This window comes from Haliotis rufescens, unplaced genomic scaffold (assembly GCF_023055435.1).
Source record: "Haliotis rufescens isolate VD_foot unplaced genomic scaffold, xgHalRufe1.0.p SCAF_7, whole genome shotgun sequence".
NCBI lineage: Eukaryota > Metazoa > Mollusca > Gastropoda > Lepetellida > Haliotidae > Haliotis > Haliotis rufescens.
Genome location: NW_025964361.1, coordinates 47917677 through 47943512, shown reverse-complemented (window position 1 = coordinate 47943512; position 25836 = coordinate 47917677). Strand labels below are relative to the sequence as shown.

At 38.3% G+C, this 25836-nt stretch overlaps 1 protein-coding gene across 2 annotated transcripts in view; it reads right to left on the bottom strand.

The window, feature by feature from the left end:
• LOC124143699 (myophilin-like) overlaps positions 1–16286 on the bottom strand; it is a 32500-nt gene extending 16214 nt beyond the window's left edge. The window contains exon 1 of one of the 2 annotated variants that reach the window (XM_046512756.2): positions 16048–16286. The gene's annotated coding sequence lies outside the window, so the exon portion shown is untranslated. Of the gene's footprint in view, positions 1–7464; positions 7488–16047 lie in introns of those variants that run through there. The other variant, XM_046512757.2, reaches the window with a different exon arrangement.
• Positions 16287–25836: the final 9550 nt, after the last annotated feature.

The window sequence follows — 25836 nt, the reverse complement described above, 5'->3', positions numbered from 1 at the left end:
CACTAACAATGGATGCAGTTCAAGGCTATGAATCCAGCAATGAAATCAACTGGGCAAGCAACAGTGATGCGCCTTTTATATAGTTTTGTCAGTCTTTACTTAGAAAGATGTAAATGAAATACCTTTGTGAACGCTGAAAAAATGTGCAAAATATAAATACCACGGGCGGATCCAGCATTATTAAAAGGGTGGAGTCCAAAATATCAAAATCCTTCCCGAGTCAATTTTACTGCATACAACATACAACATCTGGTCTTCACACCCCACCACCACCACCGGACGTTGGCGCTTTAAATGTATCTGTTGGACACATGTTGAAGTTACGCCGCTTTGAACAATGTTACAGTGAAATTGCGGTGTATCAGCTTACTGTTTGAGAAAACTGCAAGATTTTCGCAGGTCCTAAAAGCCTTAGAGTTAGGCAATGTGCTGAAAATATAATATGGGCTAATCTGACATTCGTATCCTCGACCAGCGGATCCTGACACGGCTAATGGACGCAACTCTTGGAAAGTGATTATGAGGCCGAGGGGTCCATGTCCAGAAGACAATGAAACTAAAATTAGTAAATGCATTCAAACCAAAGGCGGAAGTTATTACATGATGGAATGGATAGAAATGATTCATGTGTATATATATATATACTGAACTGTTATCGGTATTAGCGCTAGAATAACTTTATATAAAGTCACGTAAACCACGAAGAACGCCCTCACCTGTGCCGCGCGTACCCGTGTTGCAAGGATACAAGGCAATGGACGACAAGACAAGGCACTCAATACACTCACGGGTGTGTAGATTAAAGGTGACATATCCTCCACTGGTATCTACATAGTTGCTGCCCCATAGGGATAGGGCATTGTCCCCTGCCCTACGAGTTCATGGAAGGTAATCATGTACAGATATACATAGCGTACACTACGCTTCGTGCCTGAGCTATTGACAATATCGGGAACCGAACCCGGCCTCCGGCGCTGGGGAAATGCCTTAACCACAAGGCTACACCACCACAAGAAAGTGTAGTAGGGTTCTGTGCTCCGTGAGTTATTAAATCTATGTCACTACACCACAAAGGACGAAGGGCTTTTACGAAACCCGATCTTCGGCAAGACTAGTGAACGCTGTAACCATTGGCTTACCCCACCGACTTTTAACAAGGCGTGATCATAAGAAATCTTAAATCTTATCACTGGGCACATACGTCGTTAGAAACAGCACATATTGCTGTTGATGTTTAAGCCATAGAACCAACAGCAACAGTAAATATACGTTGCAAAGAAATAACGACTTTATTGTTGTCTGAGGGACATTTCTGACTAGCAGCCTAATTCAAACGGAGCTTTAACATAGCCATGTTAGGCCTTTTACGTCATCTTGACATCCTCGCAGGTCAGAGGTGACCTAGGCGGTATATTTGCGTTACCGTCTGTAAGCCTCTGATAACATTTCAGAATCAACAATTTACTCAAGAAATGCAGTATCGTTTACACACAAGTCAGGCCTAAATTCAACATGTGTCTCGCTCATTTTACCGAAATACGTGTCACATAATCTCCAGGGTATGGCTTTCATTGACATAATACCTATGCAGATGTTCAAATGCTGAACTTTGTTCATTCGTTGCGGTGTGAAATGCACATTAATGAACAAGAACGTAGGAATTCACACGAAGATCAGATTTGTACGGAATGTCAATTTTATCAAAACTAAAATCCTTACGTTAGCTTTAACTAGTGCTTTGTGCTAAATGGCACGCGCATCGTTGATTATGGGTTATCATACTGATTAATTATCAATATCAAATGGGGTTTTCATGTTCTGTGTTGAGATACGTGTTGCACACAGCTCAATCTGGCTATTTTAGTGGCCATTGCTCTTGTCGGCCGTGGACGGGGCCACATCATCAGGTGAGGTGAGATGAAGTGGATTTTATCGTCACGTTGAAGATTATTGGACCTCATATAGTATTCAAGTGTGTGTGTGTGTGTGTGTGTGTGTGTGTGTGTGCGTGCGCGCGCTTGTCCGGAATAATGCCTGCCTGTAATATAGAGCTAGTCCACTGAGGCACCATGCCGCAGTTTAACATGGATATCTAACTCAGACACAGCTACTGACGCCGAGCCGACCAGTCCTTTTATTTCGAACGCCAGGCACGGTAACAACAAGTACCATATTTTAACGTCTTGTTCTGAGGGGGCTGAGGATCGAACCACCGACCGTCCGCCCTCCATGCAGACGCTCTCCACTAGGCCACGGATGTGGTCCCATAGCATCAGTAGCGCAGGGACTAGAGGACGTACCGGGTCAACTGACTGGGATACAGACATTCCGATCATAAGGATCTCACAATGTGTACGGTTGATAGAAGATACTGCTGTTGGTAACGTTGTCCCGATTGGGATACAGGTATTAGAGCGGCGTGTACTCAACATAAAAGTCAGTGAAAGTGCTCGGGTAGTGCCAAGGTGAAGGTCAGATATTATCGGATCAACAATGGACATATAATTCCATACGTTAATCCATTCTCGTTTATTGCGTATTGGGAGCCCGTGTTGTCTGTTTAGTGGACCCCACGCGGCCCAGCTCGCCTCGCGCGGGGCATTAGATTGTTTTCGATAAACAAAAACATCATACGAGATTCCAGCCATGCGGACGGATGTAAGGTTATAACAATATTGAGATCATACCCGCTTTAGTTCAGTGGTGGTCATACCGAGTTAATCCCATCATGCACCCATGTATTTAATACCTATGTTGACAGAGAATGCCCTGTAATCTTGGGATTGTGGCGACCCTAGCGTTGTTTCCACGGTGGGTAATGAGTCCCATGCAGATCACTAGATATGTTGTAACACCCTCCACTAGATATGTCGTAACACCCTCCACTCCCAGCCCCAACCCCCAAACACACACGCACACTACCCAACAATGCTCACTTTCTTTCCCTGTACATCAACCTCTCAGAAACAAACAATGCCCTGTTCTGTATCAACAGTCTTCCTTACACGCGGTCGTGGACGCGTTGAAAATATATCACTCGAAGCCACACGTCGGTTGGTGGGGAAACACCTCGACTGGTTATTTATACCAGGGCTCTTCGAAGAATGTTCTCAACTTTATACAACTTCTAAAAACTGGACATCCCTCAAGACATATTTCTAACAAGCCAACACATATTATTATTCTACTACAGCAGCCCCTAACACATCCTCCCGAGGCAAGGGCGTTACCTGACTGTAAAAGTCCAGTTTCCACTTTTACAGTCAGTTAACGCCCTTGCCTCGGGAAGATGCCCCTAACAGTTCTAAGTGTGGATCTCTAATGACTTCATAATTGGTAACCCTTGTGTGTCATAGAGTTAGTGAGTGAATATGGTTTTACGGCGCTTTTAGCATTATTCCAGCAACATCACGGCGAGGGACACCAGAAATGGGCTTCACACTTTGTACCCATGTCGGGAATCTTCGGCGTGACGAGCGAACGCTTTAACCACTAGGCTACCTGACCGCCCCGTCTGTCATACAGACCCTGAAACAAATGTATCCAATACAACCCAAGCAAGTCTATAATATTTGGCAAATCTAGGTAACTGCAGTTTCTGATAATGAAGAAAGTCTCTTCGCTCCTTTTTAATATACTTTTTAAGATGATTAAACAAGTATCTTTCTGTAAAATATGTTCATTTCAGAGACTGGACGTTAGTCGACGCTAACCCATGACACAAACACAATCCCAAAATGAAAACGAACACCAACATAAAATACACGTTTCGTTTGTTCCCAGAGCTGTCAGTTGCAGCCCTTGTTTGTTTCTTGTTTAACGCCGCGATATTCTACTCTGGACCAGACGATCCAGTGAATGGTATTGTGAGCAACGATTCACGCCCTCGGTTCGCTCGTCACGCCGAAGACCCGGGTTCGATTCCCAACATGGGTACAATGTGTGAAACCCATTTCTGATGTCCCCCGCCGTGATTTTATTGGAATATTGCTAAAAGCGGCGTAAAATAAAACTCACTCACTCACTCACGCCGTCGGGGGGCGAAGATAAGCAGTCAACCCCGTCACCGAGCCTGACCACCCGATACATTTGGTCGCCTCTTTCGACCATCATAGGTTGCTAGGGACGCATCATTCGTCACCACTCGCCCCTTTCCGTAACCTGCTATTCGATTTGTCCCGGAATAACACGAGTTGGTAACGAATGGGGACGCATCCCAACCCGGAATCCCCGTGGGTTGTGTGTTGCTGGCATATACTGGGCACTACAGCCCTAATCCCTGTATTAGTCACATTGTTTGTTTGTTTGTTTGTTTATTTGTTGTTTAACGCCACAATATTCCAGCTATATGACGGCGGTATGTAAATAATCGAGTCTGGGCCAGATAATCCAGTGATTGATATCATGAGCATCGATCCACACAATTGGGATACCATGACATGCACCAACCAAGTCAGCGAGCCTGACCTCCCCATCCCGTTAGTTGCCTCTTACGACAAGCATAGTCGCCTCTCACGGCAAGAATGGGTTGCTGAGGACCTATTCTAACTCGGATCGTCACGGGTAGTATTAGTCATGACATAGTGTTTCTGCTGTTGTCTGTCATTAGTGTGCCAGGGCTGTCCCAATGCCTACTCCGATTACTACACGTGAGTGACACCTGTCTCAGGAGGAAATATAACACTTCATTAGGCTACTGTATTCTCGTCATTTCAACTCCATACCAATTACTACGACCGGTGCGTCTAGCTCCATGGAACGGGTGGCCCAGTGGTTTTAGATTTCGCAATTCGCTGTGCCACGATGACTGATCCCAGGTTCGAGTCCTTGATCCGCCCCCAAAATAAGACTTGGTATTTCAGCGACATATCTGTGCTTGATGGTTTCACCAAATTAGTAAGCGTCTATATGACCTGCCTCACTTTGTGTTTTTCCATATTAAGCTGTGAAATAATGTGTAAAGCAGTGTTTAAACCCAACTCACTCACTCACTCACTACTGTCTGATTCCACAGGAAGCCTTCATGAGACCCTCACTGATCACCACTACTGTTGTTACCGACACAAAGACGATGTCTGATGTTCCTGGTCTATTGCTCAAAGCGCACTACCATGCCTGACAATGAAAACGAGCAGAGAGCAACCAGACTATAGAATATGTAGACACTTTAACTAGAAATAGTCACACAAATTCCAAATTCATAAAATGTGCATCTTAATGATTAACAACCCCACATTTTCACTGGAGACAGCAACAAACCGATTGCGTGCGCAGTCTGCATGATTTCCTGTTTGGTTCCAGCAAAGACGTATATCTTTGGTTGCAGTGAAAATGTGGCGGGTACATATCCTCTAGTCTGGTTAATCACTGCTGGTTTTCATTGTTAGGCCTGACTACCACTGGTCATATGTGTAGTACGTGCATGCAATCTGTCCACATTGACATGCTGAGGTCATGTCAAACATTGCATAACGACTTATCACCCTTACATGCAGCGTCGTTGTGCTGTCTTCTCCACGTGATATGTCCACACCCTGCTCAGACATGTCCGCTCAGAAACAGCAGTCTGTTGTGAACACGACACTTCAATGTGTTATTGATGTAAGGATATGAATCATATCCGTGTCAGGGCTCACATGTTTCATACTTCAAACAGTTAGAAACACCGAACTGTAGACATTGATCAAACAGCAAACTGTATACACTTAGAAACACCTAACTGTAGGCATTGATCAAACAGCAAACTATATATTCTTAGAAACTTCTAACTTTAGACATTGAAACACAGAACGGTAGACATTTAGAAACACCGAACTGTAGACATTGATCAAACACCGAACTGTAGACATTTAGAAACACCGAACTGTAGCAGAGCTCCAGATAAGCTGCGTATCTGCGTAAAATACGCATCAGAAATGCAGAAATACGCAGTAAAATAAAATCAAAGTGTATCAAATACGCAACGAACATTACAGATACGCTACAAAATAAAACTTGTGCGTATCATCAAAATATTGTGAAATAACCCTGCGTATTCGATTAGCAAATCAGCAACTTATTTTGAAATTATAAACGGGCATACCGTCAACCTTGCCGAAGTCCACGATGACAGTTACATCATGATCATTTGCCATCACACTTTCTTGTGGAAGTATCGTGGTATTTTGAGTCCTATAAAGCTCTCGAACCCACACGAAACCAGTTTGCAGGGCCTAGATGAATAGTGTTTTTAAATATTTAACTTAAATACCCACATGTGTAAAAACTAGTGCTTAACAGAAATTTGAATACCCAGATAGAATTACTAATACCCAATAATTTTTAAATGCATGGGTAAAATACCCACAACACCAAAAGCTTATCTGGAGCTCTGCTGTAGACATTTGGAAACACCGAACTGTAGACATTGATCTAACACCGAACTGTAGACATTGATCTAACACCGAACTGTAGACATTGACCTAACACCGAACTGAAAACACAAAAGGAACACGGAACTAAATGAACCAAGAGACAGTACACTGAACACACGTGCAGAGTTTGGCCACAACACTCAGCAGTAGAAGACATTGGTCGCGAACTGCATACTTGAAGAAGGAAATAAGCCACTCAGTTTCAATGCATGACATATGGAGACGAACGTTTCACATCACATTAGACCTTTTCATAAAAGTCTTCAACATCGACGGTAACGTCCCCGCCTATTGACATACAGCTTCTCTCTACTCCTACCCTTACTGCTGCAGACAAATACAGCCTCGTTATGGCAACTCACGCAATATGCGCCTGAGAATTCCCATGGCAGTCACATCTAATCATCACGCCTTGCTGATACAGGTTGTTCCCAGGATCAGTAGATATATATATATATATATATATATATATATATATATATATATATATATACTGGCCTCCGTCAATGCAGTCACACCGGTGTAATAAATCTATCAAGAAGCTGCGAGGGGACCATTTCAAACGTCAAACTTTCAATTAATAACATATTTAAAACTTAGATATGTTATGTGAATATGACATTCAATGACCGAGATTACATCGGTTTATTTTCTATTTTACGGAACGTAAATAAACGCGAGAAGAAAAAAGAACCTGAAGATGTTCTTCCATGTCAGAAAAATCGCAACATATGTTGGTTACATACCAAGCCCATATGTTTGTCTTCTACCGCGCCAGTATTTCTCCAACATATTATAACATGTGGAAATATGGGACCTAATTTTGCCATTGTTGACCATGAATAGCTATTGTCCTATTTCAATCAGGCTACATGACGCATGAGTCTCTACAGGGTAGCCATTTATATCAGCCATACAATAAGCTCTCAATGCACGTCCACTATTTGTCAAACAACTTCGTAGAGTATACATTGTCGAGTATCAAACACTATGGACCATACTTCCACGCAGTGTTTCATGGGTGAGAGTTGCGTCCAGAAGGAGTACTTACATTCTGGTGTTTTTCTTGCCCTGTGTATTCACTGCAAACAATGCTGCCAACAGCCGGTGAAATATTGAAAAGAATATCTACATGTTATGGTGCGAGACATTCATTTCCCACGTGATACAATCGCGTAATTATCTATCGCACCCACTCGTTAACAAACTGATGTAATTGACCGGGCATTATTACACAGCGAAAACTATCCCCGGGCAATTTTCACGCGGGTGTCAAGGCGAGTCGCTGATGGGACTAAGCTGACCATTTCAACTGCTGGGTGAGGAAGAGTGAGGTATTCGAACACTCGACTTTGATCCTCAGGAGCGTGCTTTGCATCAGTGGTCACAGTATTTCCTCAAGCAAATAACCCTACCTGGCATGCAACAGTTCCCTGAAGGAAGGTCAGACTTGCCGGGGGCAGAGGACGCTTAGTGTTAGTATGCCTTCATCTGGCTCTCTAACCTACGCTCGCATTTCACAAAATTGCGTGCAGGCGTGATATATTTTATAATTAATGAATCGGGTTTCATAGAAATAATCTAAAATCTATACAATTTCTAATAATCTGAAATACTCATTGTAGCTAAGCTAAGATTAAAACGTAACATTCTGTATTGGTATTTTGGAATATCTTGACTCCTGGCTGTGTAGGTTCCACCACGGTGCTATCACCATATGCTCTGACATTGTGTGTTATCATTATTATTACCATGAAAGTTGTATATTTCCGACTGTCATTATGTAAAATATTGTTAATTTGTTTCTGTACCCGGCCCCTAGTGGGTGTATATGTACAAAAAAAACATCTTTGACTTATATTTTACTTATCTTAATAGTTAATAGAATATTGTCACTGTTTCTGCAGGAACGTTTGCACAATAAATGTATCTCGTATCTATATAATTATACATAATACACAAAAACAACATTGTCACAGCATTATTTTGTAGGTAAAACAAATAAGCAGATTTTAAAATACCAAAGCCTTAACATTTCCTATCAGTGGATGGTTGGTAAATATACATAAATATCATCTCACAATATACAAAGGTTATCTGTTCCTTAGACTTTAATTAACTAGAACTGGCGAACACAGGTCAGCAAGCGAAATATCTAGCGTTATATCGGACTGTTCACATTCCTCAGCTAGTTTATTATTCCTTATCGGCGACCTGAATACGTTGGGTTAATTTCAAACATGTGTAAACATTCTTTAATTCAGCTCAAAGCCAAACCTCACAACGCACCATGCCAGTGAGAAGGCATCGCGCTAGTCTGTCTTACAGACCCTGATACAAATATATCAACGACAGCCCATGCAAGTCTATAATGTTTGGCAAGTCTAGATTACTGCAGTATCTGAAAATGAAGAGAATCACTGGGCTCCCTTTTTATTATATTTTTATTAAGATAACTGAGCAACTGTTTTTTCTGTACGATATGTTAATTTCAGAGACTATATGTTAGTCTAGCATCGCGCAAACCATGACACTGGAATTGGGAGAGGTCAATAGAAGTAGGGGTCCACATGGTGTACAAAACTGGCCTGATTGAGGCTATTAAATGTGCAGCATCACCCGACACACTGCATCGGATCCTGCAGATCTGTCAGGGGCAAAGAGTGAGTGGGTGAGTCAGTTGGGTTTAACGCCGCTTTTAACAGTATTCCAGTTGTAACACGGCGTGTCAGCTTAATGTGGGAGGAAAGCCCGAAGTGATGCAGGTCTCAGACCCACGAGTACGGGTATGGCGCTGACAAACCTAGAAACATAATCGGGGCGAACCGGGATTCGAACCCACAATCATAGGTTTCTGGTATGCCCAAGGGACGCAACTCTGCACTGCGAATCACGGCGCCTTAAACGACTAGGCCACCCATGCCATATGGCTGTAATGAATTTGCTTTGACATTTTGGTTGATTAGTTAGAACTCAGCGTGAGATGTAGTCATACAATGCTATGCCTGTTGGTGTGCCAGTTCAATTTTCGTGCATGACATCACCCACAGGTCTGGTGCAGCTGTAGCAACATGGCGCACAAACCTGACAAGCTTCATGAAACGAAAGCGCATGTTCTAGAAAGGGAATGTGATCTGCGAGTATGTAAATGTCCTCTGCGTCACGGCCTGCTTTGTTGAATCAATCGAAACTGGTTTTGATATGTTAACCTGAACTAGTTAGAAATCTGTCAAAACTAGCTATTTACTGACCCACAAATAGTCAAGGAAGGAGGAATATGGTTAGGAAATGTTTTTTCTTATTAAAACCAGGAAGTGTGTTTATTTACTTTCATTAACTTCGGTCTAAGTGCAGCAATCTGTGGAAACTAGTGGTCGATAGCGTGATCATCGACCAATCCTGGGGGATGGTACGCTAATGCAGCCAGAAAGAATACCCGATTATTCAATGTGACTATAGTTAATCTCCAATGACAGAATAACTACAGTAATCTGAAGGGATCGTGTGTTTTTTTTAGTATATACATGAGTGTCATGTTACCATACACGTGACTGAGTGAGCTTAACGCCGCTTTGTGCAGTATGTCAGTTATACAACATCGTGACAGTCTTAATTTGGAGAAAAAGTCACGCAAGTCAATACGGTTATCACTTTGATGCAACCCGTGACGATGGGTAGGGTGCTAACAGACCAATGATAATAATACGAATGGCGAACCAAATAGCCACTCACGTTGAATCAACATCAACCTAACCGGGCTCTCAATATCACGTTCCTTGTCGACCTATATTCAGGACGCATGCCACCATTCTGGGGTCAAGCAACAACTTCTTCAATACAGGTAATGTTCACGGTGTGAGAAATGCGACATACATCTGTTGTTAGTTGTTAAACGCCGCACTCAGCAACATTCCAACTATATGACGGCGGTCTGTAAATAATCGCGTCTGGACCAGACAATGCAGTGAGTGACATGAGCATCGATCTACGCAATTGGGATCTATATATGCAATACGATGACATACATCAACAAAGTCAGCTAGCCTGACCACCCGACCCGTCAGTCGCATCTTACGACAAGCATAGTCGCCTTTTAGCCAAGCATGGGTTGCTGAAGACCTATTCTACCCCGGATCTTCACGGGTATCACATCTGTACCGCGTTCCCCTTACATCCGCCTATTCGAAAAGAAGTGCAAGGCTCTGTAGCAAACATTGACTTAGGGATTTGTCAAACATCGGCCACGACATTGCATATATCCCATATATTATTCATTATGTCTTAAAAGATGTGCAACATAGTCGCCACTATATGGTGTTTACATGATGCTATAGGGATGTTTGTTCGGCAGTGTATACGGCTGTGGAAAAACTGGTTGGTATAACGTTGACTCACATGGAGCGCCGTACAACTAAGCCTGTTACAAGACGCATGTGTTTCTAGGATGGATTACGATCCAATTAACTATGCTTGTTCTATGAAGCCAAATAAACGCGACTCGCGCTCACTAAATATTTGTTGATTATTTACATTTTGAGTTGGTGACCGTGGAAGACCGTACAACGCCCGAGGCCTGCTGACGCGGTGTGGGTCATCGTACCCCGACGGCGCGGATTGTTGTTCTCAACGTTACCCACCAGTCCAGAAGGTTCGGGCTTCAGTACACTGTCCAATGCCACCAGAGAATAGCGACAGTGTTGCGGACCACAACTTAAAACACCGTCACTCGTTCACGTCCGGCATAACAGTTTACTGATAAAGGAAAAGCCCTAATGCTTAGGGACTGGTCATTTATTACTGGGGAGAAGTGCCGGTGAGATTAAGGGGTTGGGTGGGGTGTCATGAGTGAGTATGGTTTTTATGTCGCTTTTAGCAATATTTCAGCAATATTACGAATCGAATCCGGGTTAACGGCGTAACGAGCGAGCGCTTCAACCACTAGGCTTCCCTACCCCACCTCCCCTGGGGTGTCATGAAAGAATGACACAGGAAAAGAAGTGCGTCACCAAAATGTTTCATAGCTACAAATCGGGAGGGGGGTGGGGGGTTAGTCGTGAAAACAATATAATACAATCCCAGGACCATTCTCAGACTAGGTTAGTTACAGATCGCAGTTATTTAGCTGGATTATCTATGCCGAAAAACAACATTCACCCACTCACTCCGTTCCTAAACCTGTTACAATTTTTATTGAAATGGTTGCGAATATATAAGATCAAATTCTATTCACAAAAAGTTAAAAAGCTAAAGCACGCCCGATCCTTTCACATTACTCTAGTTAATCTGTCATGGCATAAAATATTAACTATATTAATGTAGAGGAATCGGGTGTTCTTTAACTTCTTTTAAGTAGTATATATGGTGTGATCCAATTTCGGAGATTGCTCCCTCCCCAGATGAGATATCGTGTACAGAGATATACTGTCTCTAATGGGACCAACCAATTTTCAAATCGGAATCGGCTTTGTACACGGCTGGCATTGTTTAATGGAAATACAGCAGATGCGTTCGCCAACTCAATTCAAATTGCTCGTCAACCGGCACAGAGGAAATAGCAGTGGAAATGAAACCACATCACGTTATGCGTGCGATCTGTACAGGGGCCATTCTGTGCATCAATGTCACGCATGCGTACTTCGACACAGTAGGGTTGTTATCTGTGAAGACCCAGGATGATGTGAGACCCAGGATGACCTGGAGCAAGGACAGTATACGTTACACCCTACGGTGTTCTGTTGCATTTATTGGGTTTGGGAAAAAGGTGCAGGATCTGGAATTAAAGGCCTTTATTGTGCAACAAATACGAACTAGATTATCAACAATACTTTTTAGCCTGTTCTTGTCATTGATATTTAAGCTTTGAAAACACTTTACTAAAAGGTCAAATGAAGAGGTTTGTGCATTAATCCCTCATGGTGGGATGCTATTTTGGATGATACTCTAAGTATTGTTATAAGTATGATCTTTCTTGATCATAACCCAAGCTACCTCCGTCGCAGCCACCAGTCACATTCAATAACCAGTACACCGTAGGGGATGGAACCAGGATATGGTGCGCGAAGGAAGAACGCATTAACTAGTTTGTTTCCCAAATGATACATTAGTATTATAGTCATATTTCTTTGTTGCATTCCCGTGGTTACACTGACCGATCTTTTGACCAACGAGCGAAGGAGAGAGAGAGAGAGAGAGAGAGAGAGAGAGAGCATGCTCCCACCCCACCCACCCCCTACCAGAAACAGGTCAACTGAAGCCCGAGGGCTGTGATGAAGGGAGAAGACACCTCGAACCACGCTATACGCGTATTCAATAAAACTCGCGGCACATGGCAATGGATGTATCCGTGCAGTTAATGAACCCGACCGTGATGGCGTTAAGATCGACACAGAAATGGGATATGAAAGTTATAGATTTTCCCTGTAATGGTTAGTCAATACACCTGGAGGCTAGCTACTGGGAATGAGAGTCTGTGGGACGGAGAAATAGTAGTAGTAGTAGTAGTAGTAGTAGTAGTCAAAGAGGGTAGTGTAGTAGTAGTAGTAGTTGTAGCAGTCCTACTACTATTAGTAGCGGTAGTAGTAGTGAAAGTAGTAATAGTAAAAGTAGTTGTACAAGTAGTAGAGGTAGCAATAGTAGTAGTAGTAGTAGTTGTTGTTGTTGTTGGAGCAGTACTACTATTAGTAGTGGTAGTAGTAGTGAAAGTAGTAGTAGTCAAAGAGGGTAGTGTAGTAGTAGTAGTAGTTGTAGCAGTCCTACTACTATTAGTAGCGGTAGTAGTAGTGAAAGTAGTAATAGTAAAAGTAGTTGTACAAGTAGTAGAGGTAGCAATAGTAGTAGTAGTAGTAGTTGTTGTTGTTGTTGGAGCAGTACTACTATTAGTAGTGGTAGTAGTAGTGAAAGTAGTAATAGTAAAAGTAGTTGTATAAGTAGTAGTGGTAGCAATAGTAGTAGTAGCAGCAGCAGTAGTAGTAGTAGTAGAAAAAGTAGTACAAGGAGCAGCATCCCTAGTTGCAGAAATAGTAGAGGTAGTACATGTAGTAGCTAATAGTAGTAGTAGTAGTAGTAGTAGTAGTGGTAGTGGTTGCAGTAGTAGACGTAGTAGTAGGCGGAATAATAGCAGTGGAGGAATTGAGGAAGTCATCTGGATAGTTACGTCAACCCTGAGCAATTCAGGATCAGTCACAAAGGAGTCGTTGTCTACACTGTACGCCTCCATGCAGTTTAAGTCGTGCATGTCACAGTAGTGTTATTGCCGGTCTTCAGGATACTCTTCGGGTGGTCGCCATGGCGTCCTAACCCCATACAGGAAACAATGGCACTAAACTATCGCAAACCAGCATTCCCCAACTTGAGCCGCAAGTGCTCACTGACTGATAACGAAACTCGTCGACTTCTGAACGCATGGGACGGATATAGATATTTCACACGGAAAAGTGTCTTCCTGATTCCAGGACATTCCTTTCATCACTTGGCTGATTTAGTAAAGGGTGTGTCCTATACACAATTTTAAAATATCATATGTTGATAAAAAAAAATTCATATACCGCACATATTTACTGCAACTCAGTGTTCACTTCAAAAACTATGCCCCAACCGACGTGATAAGTTAAGTTAAAAGGGGGATATTATAGGTTAATACGAGTTGAAAGCGCTAGCCAATTGCAATTAAAACCGTGTTCAATCTTACTCCACTTATAATTATTACTATATTGTGCCTTAGAGTTAGAACTTTACTGTGCGCTCGCTCTCTCTCTATAATTTATTTGATGTAGTATAACATTTCGGTATCCTGGTTCAGTCCTAGAAAGATTAGACACAGTAATATCGGGCTTGGAATGTATTCATGTACGTCATAGCTATATACGTACTTGCCTCAGGGGCAGATTTGATTGTTGTTAAACAAATATAACGACGTGCATTTGCCTCGGAACTAATAGCGAATGTCAACGTTACTGGTAATATTACATCGATTAGGCTCATCATATCGTCATTGAAGGTCTACGAACCAAAGGTGAACATCTAATAGAAGTTAGATTACAATTTACAGAATGAGGCAGGTGGTTCTACCACTTAGGACTTGCGTCACCTTGACATCACGTCACGGTTAATGATCATACTTCGGGAAGGGGTCTAACCTGGCGGTCGTTATGGGTTTTCTGAATTGGGAGCGGTTGGGAAGACTGTTCAAATAACACAAGAGAGCGAACTGGCGCATGTCAACATAGTACATATACCTTTAGTAATGTTAGAGCATACAGCCCCGTGTTTACCGTCAGTGTAAATAAGAAGTATCTTGTTACACGCATCAATATATTGACTACCATAATACAGTATTGACGATCTGGGTTATGAAATAGCCAGCTGTGAAGACCTTCAGTCAACATCACTGTGGCTGAACCCTCAACATATCGTCTGAAAGTTCACGTATGTCTGTACTTGTCAATAGAGCAAGTATCAGACTCTGTAACAAAGGGTATTCATATTTTGTTATGATACCCCGCAGGTAAACTGCATCTGTGATGCTAATAACGTGACAAGACTTTTTTCTTTTATAAACTGAACCGACTGATACAGATTGAGCTGGGGTAAGCAGTTCCCAGTGTAGTTTCACAAGCAGACGACACGTTTACTGACAAATACTGATAATGTCGGAAGATGGAGACCACAGACGAAACCAGATGGGGCCCCGGGAGACATCCCCTCCTCCTTTTAATTAAAAAGATTCGTAAAACCATCAGTATTAAAATTGCAAGAATGTCATATAAATTTGATTTTATGAAAGTCCCGAATCCCCTCTACACATTGTCATTAGCCAGTGTCCAAACTGACCATCTATATCACAGCTGTTGTACATCGTTTCCTTCCCCTTCACATCCCCACACACGCCAGTCCCAACCAGCAACGGCTTCCATACACCACTCAGAGTCGCTGGGAAAACGGAAACCAGCAAATACCGGCAGATTTAGCCGTCCGACCATGGCAAACATGGATGTTGTGTTTGAAACTGTCAGTGTCGAGCAGGTTACGAGCCTCTGACCAGTCCCCAGGGTCTTCATATGACCAGCACATGCTAAAACAACACAAACTCTCGCCCCGACAGCGTGTTATCCAAATATGGAAATAATTCATGCCGTGCCCAGCCCAGTGGAGCGGTTGTTTAGCCGAGCCCGACAAGAGCAACACATATGACATCATGTTGTATAAATGTGGAAGGATTCCAGAACAATCCCAACCCAGACTGCTGACCCATCACATACAGACAAGGTTAATAGATCATAATTCATAGATGAGGTCCAGCCTTACCCCGCAAATGTTAATGTATTCCCATATCAGGGTTTCACTTGACAGGCTGCTGTCAAACCACATGCGATTTGCGGTCACACACCAAACAGGATGATTTACCCTAAAATGTAAACTAGATCTAATTTAATGTTGTGAATGAAAAGAAAATTGTGATATATGTTTAATACTGAGTGATAGTACACTTTGCATATCATAATCCAGAATCTTCGATTTGGGATATTTAAAATAATGACTTGTGACACGGAATTTTAAGGTCAACTGCGACTCAAACCAGCAACCGGTTCGACAAGCACATGGGTGCGTCTGTGTGATCCAGGGGACTCCCTCTTACCTGTGTGATGTTCGTCGGTTGAAGATCTGGTCAGCAGGAGCAGACAGTGGTTGAACTCAGTGGTAAAATCCACGTAGAAGGTCCTTGCGCGAGCCGACTGTCACAAGAAATCCGCTTGGAGGCACGGGCGAAGGAAAACTCCCGTCTATGTAGGCCAACACTGTGCAGGTCAAATCCGTGACGTCACTTTGGAATGCTATTTGGGCACAGCGTTGCGACAATGACACTTTGCCGAGCGGACACGATGGCTTCACCGTTAGGGGGCGCGTTTGCTCACGATTCGCTCGATCGATTGTCGTCTGCTGTTAAACAAAAGCAGACGATGTGATTAGTGAGTCAGACAGTCGAATGAAGTGTAGCACAGCCCAGGCGGAAATTGAATTCAATTTGAATAAAACATGTCAAGTGTGTTGGATATATTTATATTGAAGGTTTAGTTAACTCTTCCACTATCCAATCGTCGTGATGTTATTATTTAATACATGACCACAAATGTACAGAATGGGTCATTTCCAACCGACACACAAGTGTATAAAGGGTATACGCACATACTTAAGGACATACAGACACCTGTTATGATTGAAGAGACACATATTCCCAAAGTTGTGTGTTCATAATTTACATTGTAGACATTAAGTCTGAATAGAACATGTTTTTAAGCATGATCTTTCCTCTCAGATCAAAGAGCGTCATACGACTCTTTCTCAAAGGTTGTTTGATTAGGGATACAACATTAAAGGCCTCAGTAAAGCTTTCAAAATGTTTTGTGGCAGACACGTGGAGGACATTTCCAAATTTCAAGCACCAGTGACAAAACAGTTCCGATGCAATTACCTATTTTGACTTGTATATGGTTTTTTATGTTAACACTTGACTTGCCCTTGCATGTGTTTATGACGGATGCCATTGGTGGGGAAGAATACACTCACCGTTTCGCGAACATGTATCTATCTAGTAGCATCACTTTTGGATGGTGATTCATAAACACATGCTTAGGATACAGTCGGAATCTTACAATGGACTATTATGGATTTATGGAGCTTATGGGTTTCTTTTGATTAATGAAATGTTAAAAAATGTTGTCGCTTTTATTAATGAAGATTTAAGATTTATTCGTTTTAGAATCATATTGTGTTTCAGGATTTGTACGAGTGAAAACGGATGAGCACTATACGTCTAGAACAATAAAGGGACTTCAGAAATCAGATCTGCACATTTGATGTCGGAAATGAAAATTGTCTACTTGCCGAACGCCCCATCCGGCTAATATCGCGCCTGTGCCTGTCGACCGCCCATCCCCCTGTTTGGGGGCCATTTCGTAGCGTGGGCACGTGATCACCAGTGCTCATCAGTGATCCTCCCTCTATCTGTACCACATAATGACACACGCCCATACATTCATATACGTTCATGCTCTTATATGCGGCATTACAATCTGAGTACCACGCGCACTCAATCTTGATACGCCATGTCCAAAACTTTACTGTCACAGACCATATATGACTTGGAGATAATCAGAAGTGTGCGTGCGTGCGTGCGTGCGTGCGTGCGTGTGTGTTTTTGGGAAAGGGCGAGTCATAAATGTTTTGTTTCAGAAATAGAAATGAAATTCCTCATGTTTAAACCACACACACACACACACACACACACACACACACACACACACACATACACAAACACAATTGTAATTGGTTCATAGAATTGTGACATTGTGTATTTAGTATACAGGGTGCACAGAATATGTGACATTGTGAATGTTGTGTACTTTGTATAGAAAATGTGTGACGAATGTTTGGTGTACTTGATGCATAGAATGTGTGACATTATGCATATAGCGTATTTCATATATATATAGAGAGAGAGAGAGAGAGACAGAGAGAGAGAGAGAGATAGTTAGATATCTATATATATCTATATATATAAATAATTACATATATATATATATATAATGTGTGACGTTTTATTGTGTAATTGGTTCATAGAATTGCGACATTGTGTATATAGTTTACAGGGTGCACAGAATGTGTGACATTGTGAATGTTGTGTACTTTGTATATAGAATGTGTGACATTGTGAATGTTGTGTACTTTGTATATAGAATGTGTGACATTGTGAATGTTGTGTACTTTGTATATAGAATGTGTGACATTGTGAATGTTGTGTACTTTGTATATAGAATGTGTGACATTGTGAATGTTGTGTACTTTGTATATAGAATGTGTGACATTGTGTATATAGTGTACTTTGTATATAGAATGTGTGACATTGTGAATGTTGTGTACTTTGTATATAGAATGTGTGACATTGTGAATGTTGTGTACTTTGTATATAGAATGTGTGACATTGTGAATGTTGTGTACTTTGTATATAGAATGTGTGACATTGTGAATGTTGTGTACTTTGTATATAGAATGTGTGACATTGTGTATATAGTGTACTTTGTATATAGAATGTGTGACATTGTGAATGTTGTGTACTTTGTATATAGAATGTGTGACATTGTGTATATTGTGTACTTTGTATGTAGAATGTGTGACATTGTGTATATCGTGTACTTTGTATGTAGAATGTGTGACATTGTGTATATTGTGTACTTTGTATATAGAATGTGTGACATTCTGTATATAGTGTACTTTGTATATAGAATGTGTGACATTGTCTATATAGTGTACTTTGTATATAGAATGTGTGACATTTTGTATATAAAGAGTACAGGTTGCACAGAATGTGTGACATTGTGTATATAGTGTACTTTGTATATAGAATGTGAGACGTTGTGTATATATAGTGTACAGGTTGCACTGAATGTGTGACATTGTGTATATAGTGTGTTTTGTATATAGAATGTGTGACATTGTATATATACTGTGTTTTGTATATAGAATGTGAGACATTGTGTATATATATAGAGTACAGGGTGCACAGAGTGTGTGACATTGTGTATATAGTGTACTTTGTATATAGAATTTGCGAAATTGTGTATACAGTGTACTTTGTATATAGAATGTAAGAAATTGTGTATATAATGTACTTTGTATATAGAATGTGTGACATTGTGTATATAGTGTACTTTGTATATAGAATGTGTGACATTGTGTTTATAGTGTACTTTGTATATAGAATGTGTGAAATTGTGTATATAGTGTACTTTGTAAATAGAATGTGCGACATTGTGTATATTCTTTACTTTGTATATAGAATGTGTGAAATTGTGTATATAGTGTACTTTGTAAATAGAATGTGCGACATTGTGTATATTCTTTACTTTGTATATAGAATGTGCGAAATTGAGTATATGGTGTACTTTGTATATAGAATGTGCGAAATTATGTATATAGTGTACTTTGTATATAGAATGTGTGACATTGTGTATATAGTGTACTTTGTATAAGAATGTGTGACATTGTGTATATAGTGTACTTTGTATATAGAATGTGTGACATTGTGTATATAAAGAGTACAGGTTGCACAGAATGTGTGACATTTTGTATATAGTGTACTTTGTATATAGAATGTGTGACATTGTGTATATAGTGTACTTTGTATATAGAATGTGTGACATTGTGTATATAGTGTTCTTTGTATATAGAATGTGCGAAATTGTGTATATAGTGTACTTTGTATATAGAATGTGCGAAATTGTGAATATAGTGTACTTTGTATATAGAATGTGCGAAATTGTGTATATAGTGTACTTTGCATATAGAATGTGCGAAATTGTGTATATAGTGTACTTTGTATATAGAATGTGTGACATTGTGTATATTGTGTACTTGGTATATAGAATGTGTGACATTGTGTATATAGTGTACTTTGTATATAGAATGTGCGAAATTGAGTATATAGTGTACTTTGTATATAGAATGTGCGAAATTGTGTATATAGTGTACTTTCTATAAAGAATGTGCGAAATTGTGTATATAGTGTACTTTGTATATAGAATGTGCGAAATTGTGTATATAGTGTACTTTGTATATAGAATGTGCGAAATTCTGTATATAGTGTACTTTGTATATAGAATGTGTGACATTGTGTATATAGTGTACTTTGTATATAGAATGTGCGAAATTGTGTATATAGTGTACTTTGTATATAGAATGTGCGAAAATGTGTATATAGTGTACTTTGCATATAGAATGTGCGAAATTGTGTATATTGTGTACTTTGTATATAGAATGTGCGAAATTGTGTATATAGTGTACTTTGTATATAGAATGTGCGAAAATGTGTATATAGTGGACTTTGTATATAGAATGTGTGAAATTGTGTATCTTGTGTACTTTGTATATAGAATGTGCGAAATTGTGTATATAGTGTACTTTGTAAATAGAATGTGCGAAATTGTGTATATAGTGTACTTTCTATATAGAATGAGTAACATTGTGTATATAGTGTACTTTCTATATAGAATGAGTAACATTGTGTATATAGTGTACTTTGTATATAGAATGTGAGACATTGTGTATATAAAGAGTACAGGTTGCACAGAATGTGTGACATTTTATAGATAGTGTACTTTATATATAGAATGCGCAATATTGTGTATATAGTGTACTTTGTATACAGAATATGGGACATTGTGTATATTGTGTACTTTGTATATAGAATGTGCGAAATTGTGTATATAGTGTACTTTGTATTAGATTGTGCGAAATTGTGTATATAGTGTACTTTGTATATAGTGTGTGACATTGTGTATATAGTTTCCTTTGTATATAGAATGTGTGACATTGTGTATATAGTTTACTTTGTATATAGAATGTGTGACATTGTCTATATAGAGTACTTTGTATATAGAATGTGTGACATTGTGTATATAGTGTACTTTGTATATAGAATGTGTGACATTGTCTATATAGTGTACTTTGTACATAGAATGTGTGACATTGTGTATATAAAGAGTACAGGTAGCACAGAATGTGTGACATTGTGTATATAGTGTACTTTGTATATAGAATGTGCGAAACTGTTTATATAGTGTACTTTGTATATAGAATGTGCAAATTGTGTATATAGTGTACTTTGTATAAAGAATGTGCGTAATTGTGTATATAGTGTACTTTGTATATAGAATGTGCGAAATTGTGTATATAGTGTACTTTGTATATAGAATGTACGAAATTGTGTATATAGTGTACTTTCTATATAGAATGTGTGACATTGTGTATATAGTGTACTTTCTATATAGAATGTGTGACATTGTGTATATAGTTTACTTTGTATATAGAATGTGTGACATTGTCTATATAGAGTACTTTGTATATAGAATGTGTGACATTGTGTATATAGTGTACTTTGTATATAGAATGTGTGACATTGTCTATATAGTGTACTTTGTATATAGAATGTGTGACATTGTGTATATAAAGAGTACAGGTAGCACAGAATGTGTGACATTGTGTATATAGTGTACTTTGTATATAGAATGTGCGAAACTGTGTATATAGTGTACTTTGTATATAGAATGTGCGAAATTGTGTATATAGTGTACTTTGTATATAGAATGTGCGAAATTGTGTATATAGTGTGCTTTGTATATAGAATGTGTGACATTGTGTATATAGTGTACTTTGTATATAGAATGTGTGACATTGTGTATATTGTGTACTTTGTATATAGAATGTGTGACATTGTGTATATAGTGTACTTTGTATATAGAATGTGCGAAACTGAGTATAAAGTGTACTTTCTATATAGAATGTGTGACATTGTGTATATAGTGTACTTTGTATATAGAATGTGCAATATTGTGTATATAGTGTACTTTGTATACAGAATGTGGGACATTGTGTATATTGTGTACTTTGTATATAGAATGTGCGTAATTGTGTATATAGTGTACTTTGTATTAGATTGTGCGAAATTGTGTATATAGTGTACTTTGTATATAGAATGTGTGACATTGTGTATATAGTGTACTTTGTATATAGAATGTGTGACATTGTGTATATAGTTTACTTTGTATATAGAATGTGTGACATTGTCTATATAGAGTACTTTGTATATAGAATGTGTGACATTGTGTATATAGTGTACTTTGTATATAGAATGTGTGACATTGTCTATATAGCGTACTTTGTACATAGAATGTGTGACATTGTGTATATAAAGAGTACAGGTAGCACAGAATGTGTGACATTGTGTATATAGTGTACTTTGTATATAGAATGTGCGAAACTGTTTATATAGTGTACTTTGTATATAGAATGTGTGACATTGTGTATATAGTGTACTTTGTATATAGAATGTGTGACATTGTGTATATAGTGTATGTTGTATATAGAATGTGCAAATTGTGTATATAGTGTACTTTGTATAAAGAATGTGCGTAATTGTGTATATAGTGTACTTTGTATATAGAATGTGCGAAATTGTGTATATAGTGTACTTTGTATATAGAATGTACGAAATTGTGTATATAGTGTACTTTCTATATAGAATGTGTGACATTGTGTATATAGTGTACTTTCTATATAGAATGTGTGACATTGTGTATATAGTTTACTTTGTATATAGAATGTGTGACATTGTCTATATAGAGTACTTTGTATATAGAATGTGTGACATTGTGTATATAGTGTACTTTGTATATAGAATGTGTGACATTGTCTATATAGTGTACTTTGTATATAGAATGTGTGACATTGTGTATATAAAGAGTACAGGTAGCACAGAATGTTTGACATTGTGTATATAGTGTACTTTGTATATAGAATGTGCGAAATTGTGTATATAGTTTACTTTGTATATAGAATGTGTGACATTGTCTATATAGAGTACTTTGTATATAGAATGTGTGACATTGTCTATATAGTGTACTTTGTATATAGAATGTGTGACATTGTGTATATAAAGAGTACAGGTAGCACAGAATGTTTGACATTGTGTATATTGTGTACTTTGTATATAGAATGTGTGACATTGTGTATATAGTGTACTTTGTATGTAGAATGTATGACATTGTGTATATAGAGTACTTTGTATATAGAATGTGTGACATTGTGTATATAGAGTACTTTGTATGTAGAATGTATGACATTGTGTATATAGAGTACTTTGTATATAGAATGTGTGACATTGTGTATATAGAGAACTTTGTATGTAGAATGTAAGACATTGTTATATAGAGTACTTTGTATGTAGAATGTATGACATTGTGTATATAGAGTACTTTGTATGTAGAATGTATGACATTGTGTATATAGAGTACTTTGTATGTAGAATGTATGGCATTGTGTATATAGAGTACTTTGTATATAGAATGTGTGACATTGTGTATATTGTGTACTTTGTATTTAGAATGTATGACATTGTGTATATAGAGTACTTTGTATATAGAATGTGTGACATTGTGTATATTGTGTACTTTGTACATAGAATGTGCGACATTGTGTATATTGTGTACTTGGTATAGAAAATGCGTGACATTGTGTATATTGTGTACTTTGTACAGAAAATGTGCGACATTGTGTAAATTGTGTACTTTGTATATAGAATGTGCGACATTGTGTATATTGTGTACTTTGTATGCAGAATGTATGACATTGTGTATATTGTGTACTTTGTACATAGAATGTGCGACATTGTGTATATTGTGTACTTTGTATATAGAATGTGTGACATTGTGTATATTGTATACTTGGTATATAGAATGTGTGACATTGTGTATATTGTGTACTTGGTATATAGAATGTGCGACATTGTGTATATTGTGTACTTTGTATGTAGAATGTATGACATTGTGTATATAGTGTACTTTGCATATAGAATGTGTGACATTGTGTATATTGTGTATTTTTTATATAGAATGTGCGAAATTGTGTATATAGTGTACTTTGTATATAGAATGTATGACATTGAGTATATAGTGTACTTTGTATATAGAATGTGCGACATTGTGTATATTGTGTACTTTGTATGTAGAATGTATGACATTTTGTATATAGAGTACTTTGTATATAGAATGTGTGACATTGTGTATGATGTGTACTTTGTATGTAGAATGTATGACATTGTGTATATAGAGTACTTTGTATATAGAATGTGTGACATTGTGTATATAGTGTACTTTGTATGTAGAAAGTATGACATTGTGTATATAGAGTACTTTGTATATAGAATGTGTGACATTGTGTACATTGTGTACTTTGTATGTAGAATGTATGACATTGTGTATATAGAGTACTTTGTATATAGAATGTGTGACATTGTGTATATAGAGTACTTTGTATGTAGAATGTATGACATTGTGTATATAGTGTACTTTGTATATAGAATGTGTGACATTGTGTATATAGAGTGCTTTGTATTTAGAATGTATGACATTGTTATATAGATTCCTTTGTATGTAGAATGTTTCACATTGTGTATATAGAGTACTTTGTATGTAGAATGTATGACATTGTGTATATAGAGTACTTTGTATGTAGAATGTATGACATTGTGTATATAGAGTACTTTGTATGTAGAATGTATGACATTGTGTATATAGAGTACTTTGTATGTATAATGTATGACTTTGTGTATATAGAGTACTTTGTATGTAGAACGTGCGACATTGTGTATATTGTGTACTTTGTATGTAGAATGTATGACATTGTGTATATAGAGTACTTTGTATGTAGAATGTATGACATTGTGTATATAGAGTACTTTGTATATAGAATGTGCGAAATTATGTATATAGTGTACTTTGCATATAGAATGTGTGACATTGTGTATATTGTGTATTTTTTATATAGAATGTGCGAAATTGTGTATATAGTGTACTTTGTATATAGAATGTATGACATTGAGTATATAGTGTACTTTGTATATAGAATGTGCGACATTGTGTATATTGTGTACTTTGTATGTAGAATGTATGACATTTTGTATATAGAGTACTTTGTATATAGAATGTGTGACATTGTGTATGATGTGTACTTTGTATGTAGAATGTATGACATTGTGTATATAGAGTACTTTGTATATAGAATGTGTGACATTGTGTATATAGTGTACTTTGTATGTAGAAAGTATGACATTGTGTATATAGAGTACTTTGTATATAGAATGTGTGACATTGTGTACATTGTGTACTTTGTATGTAGAATGTATGACATTGTGTATATAGAGTACTTTGTATATAGAATGTGTGACATTGTGTATATAGAGTACTTTGTATGTAGAATGTATGACATTGTGTATATAGTGTACTTTGTATATAGAATGTGTGACATTGTGTATATAGAGTGCTTTGTATTTAGAATGTATGACATTGTTATATAGAGTACTTTGTATGTAGAATGTTTCACATTGTGTATATAGAGTACTTTGTATGTAGAATGTATGACATTGTGTATATAGAGTACTTTGTATGTAGAATGTATGACATTGTGTATATAGAGTACTTTGTATGTAGAATGTATGACATTGTGTATATAGAGTACTTTGTATGTATAATGTATGACTTTGTGTATATAGAGTACTTTGTATGTAGAACGTGCGACATTGTGTATATTGTGTACTTTGTATGTAGAATGTATGACATTGTGTATATAGAGTACTTTGTATGTAGAATGTATGACATTGTGTATATAGAGTACTTTGTATGTAGAATGTATGACATTGTGTATATAGAGTACTTTGTATATAGAGAGTGCGACATTGTGTATATTGTGTACTTGGTATAGAAAATGCGTGACATTGTGTATATTGTGTACTTAGTATATGGAATGTGTGACATTTTGTATATAGTGTACTTTGTATATAGAATGTGTGACATTGTGTATATAGAGTACTTGGTGC